Source organism: Bidens hawaiensis, unplaced genomic scaffold, assembly GCF_021521415.1.
Source record: "Bidens hawaiensis isolate Kalapana, Puna unplaced genomic scaffold, B.hawaiensis_p1.1 tig00006667_1, whole genome shotgun sequence".
NCBI lineage: Eukaryota > Viridiplantae > Streptophyta > Magnoliopsida > Asterales > Asteraceae > Bidens > Bidens hawaiensis.
In genome coordinates this window covers 564,645-567,780 of record NW_027491452.1, presented here as the reverse complement: position 1 = coordinate 567,780, position 3,136 = coordinate 564,645, and the positions used below count along the sequence as shown (strand labels likewise).

The window sequence follows — 3,136 nt, the reverse complement described above, 5'->3', positions numbered from 1 at the left end:
GTTCATAGGCATTTTGTTTAGATTTATTGTTTAATAAGATGCAAATCCTAGTTGTTTCTCTATATATATGAATGTATGCACATGTAATCGATTGTCATTCATTAAAAAATATATAGTTGTCACCCGTGAACATAGGTTAGTTTAAACCGAACCACATTAAATCCTCACGTTTCTTTATTGCTTTCGTGTTCGTTTTTAGTTCATGTATACGTTAATCCTAAAAAAAAATAATGCTCCTTTGTTCAACCTTTATTAAAAGGCCAGTTTATTTAAAGAAAGAAACAAACAAATAAAATAAATAGCACTTAAGATATAAAGAAAAGTAACGACCATGTTTAAGATCACAAAATCAACATTTTCTTAACTGAATATTTAACAGTGACTTAACTACTAAACTATATCAAAATTACAACGTGAGGGATTATTTTGATGTTGACCGCAAATCAAGCACAAATCCATCTTCGTCCTCGCCGTTACATGTATAGAGACAACAAGAAATTCATATCATTCTTCTGCACCCATGGCGGATCAATCACCCCACACTACCATCACCACTCACCCATCAACACCTTCTTATCCTTACAATCTCCCTCTACGCCAATCTCTTCATATCTTCCAAACTCATCTCCCTCTACGCCAATCTCCACGACCCCACTTCATCTGCACTCGTTCCACGCCCATAAAGACCTCTTCCTCTGGAACTCCATCATCCAAGCTTATTTCTCCAACCTCAGATACTATTATTCCATGCGCCTTTTCACCCATCTTCAACCGAACCAATTCACGATTCCCATGGTTGTTTCCGCCTGTTCGGAGACTAGGGAGTTGAGTTATGGGATGACTCTACACGGGTTGGTGTTTAAAGTTGGGGTTTTTCAACAGAATGCGGCAATCGGGTCGTCCTTGGTGTATATGTATTCGAAATGTGGGCGTGTTGAGACTGCGCGCCAGGTGTTTGATGAAATGCCTGCAAGAGATGTCGTTGCGTGGACCGCGCTTGTTATCGGGTACGTGCAGAATGGTCAGAGTGAGAAAGGGTTGGAGTGCGTGTGCAAGATGGTTAGAGCGGACCAGAGGGCGAATTTTAGAACGTTAGAAGGCGGGTTTCAAGGTTGTGGTGATTTGGGGGCGGTCTATGCTGGTAGGTGCTTACATGGAATGGCTGCAAAGTCGGGACTTGAAGGTTCGGTTCTGGTTAAATCTTCAATCTTGAATATGTACGCCAAATGCGGAACTGTTGAGGAAGCTTATTGTCGTTCTGTGAAGTTCCTGTTAAAGATATAAAATCATGGACAATAATAATTGACATGTATGGAAAACAGAGATGTGTCAAACAATGTGTAAGTGGATTTATGGATATGCTTGTTTCTGGGATCATTCCCGACCAAATGGCGGTTAGTTGTGTGATATCTGGTTTAGCTAACTCAACGTGCGCATATGCTGGAAAGACGTTTCATGCGTTTATGGTTAGAAGAAACTATGATCAAGATCAAATGGTTCACAATGCATTGATTTCAATGTACTGTAAATTTGGAGTGTTAACTTATGGTGATAAATGTATAAACTTATTTGTGAAAATGCTACATTTAGGGCTCGATCCGGATCATTACAGTTTAGTATCAGTTATTTCTTCTGTTCACACATGGGAAGAATGAATCTTGGAAAATGTGTTCATAGTTATGCTGTAAGGCGATTGATGAACGAGCATGTATCTGTTTCGAATTCACTTATAGACATGTATGGCAATTACAGTGAGGGCTTGAAAACTGGAAGAAAGTTATTCTGTAAAATGCATAAAGATGTTATCACTTGGAACACAATAATTTCTGCTTACACGCGTCACGGCTGTTACGATGAGGCGTTTTCGTTATTTAATAATATGATTTTGGAAGGCATGAAACCGACGCTAGTAACACTTATCAGCATGCTTTCTGCATGTGCCAATATGGCATCGGTTGAGAAAGGTGTTCAAATACACGAGTATATAGAACAACATCAACAAGAAACTTTTTTATTGAACGTACCCGTTGTGACTGCGTTAATCGGCATGTATGCAAAATGTGGACACCTTGAAAAGGCTAAAAACATATTTAACAAGATGACCGAACGGGATATTGTTTCATGGAATGCGATGATTTCAAGTTATGGGATGCATGGGGATGCCACGTCAGCGATAAATACGTTTCAAGAGATGGAGTTGTTGAATGTTAAACCGAACGAGCTTAGTTTTCTTGCGGTTCTTTCAGCGTGTAATCATTCGGGGCTTGTTGAAGAAGGAAAATATTTCTATGGGAGAATGGTGGAATATTATTGTTTGAAACCTAGTCTTAAACATTATACATGTATGGTAGATCTTCTTGGTAGGTCGGGCTATCTGAGCGAGGCTGAAAATTTGGTTTTGTCTATGCCGGCTGGAATGGTTCCGGATGGAGGCTTGTGGGGTGCTTTGTTAAGTGCTTGTAAAACTCATAATAATCCTAAAATGGGTATCCGGATTGCAAAACAGGCTATCAAATGTGACCCGAGTAATGATGGATATTATGTAATTATTTCAAATTTGTATGATTCTATAGGGATGTGGGAAGAGGCTGAAAGGGTGAGATCTTATATGAAGGAAAAGGGAGTTGAAAAGGCAGTTGGTTGGAGTGCAGTGTGAGCTGCTGGTTGGTGTTTGTAATTTCTGTTATAGAAAAATACAAATATAAGTCTGCAAACATTGTCAATTGCAGTCTGTTGGGTTTACACAGTCTGAGCCGATAATTGAACATTGAAAATCAACAAAAGTGCATTGTTTTGCGTTGTGCTAGTTAAATACATGTTGGGGACAAAACTACAGAATACATAAAACGAAGAATGAAAATATGCAGAAAGTATAAAACTTTTAGTAAAATACTGATGTGAGTAAGGATCACTGTTTAATTCTGTCGGGTGTTTTGATGCACAACTTACAACCTCTCAATGCTTGCCTTATCATCTTTACCATCTTCATGCTCTTCAGTCAAGAGAAAGAGGGAGACTAGGGAGGACCAGCGGAGACATCGACAACGACGAGGATGATGGAAAGCAGATAGTTGTGTGTTTGTGGTTTCCGGTCACAATTGCAGCCTCTCATGGTGGTTGTACAGTTCAACGACTC

The 3,136-nt window shown here is 39.3% G+C and overlaps 1 pseudogene; it reads left to right on the top strand.

The window, feature by feature from the left end:
• Positions 1-429: 429 nt before the first annotated feature.
• LOC143633299 (pentatricopeptide repeat-containing protein At4g39952, mitochondrial pseudogene) lies at positions 430-2,876 on the top strand (annotated as a pseudogene).
• The last annotated feature ends 260 nt before the right edge of the window (positions 2,877-3,136 follow it).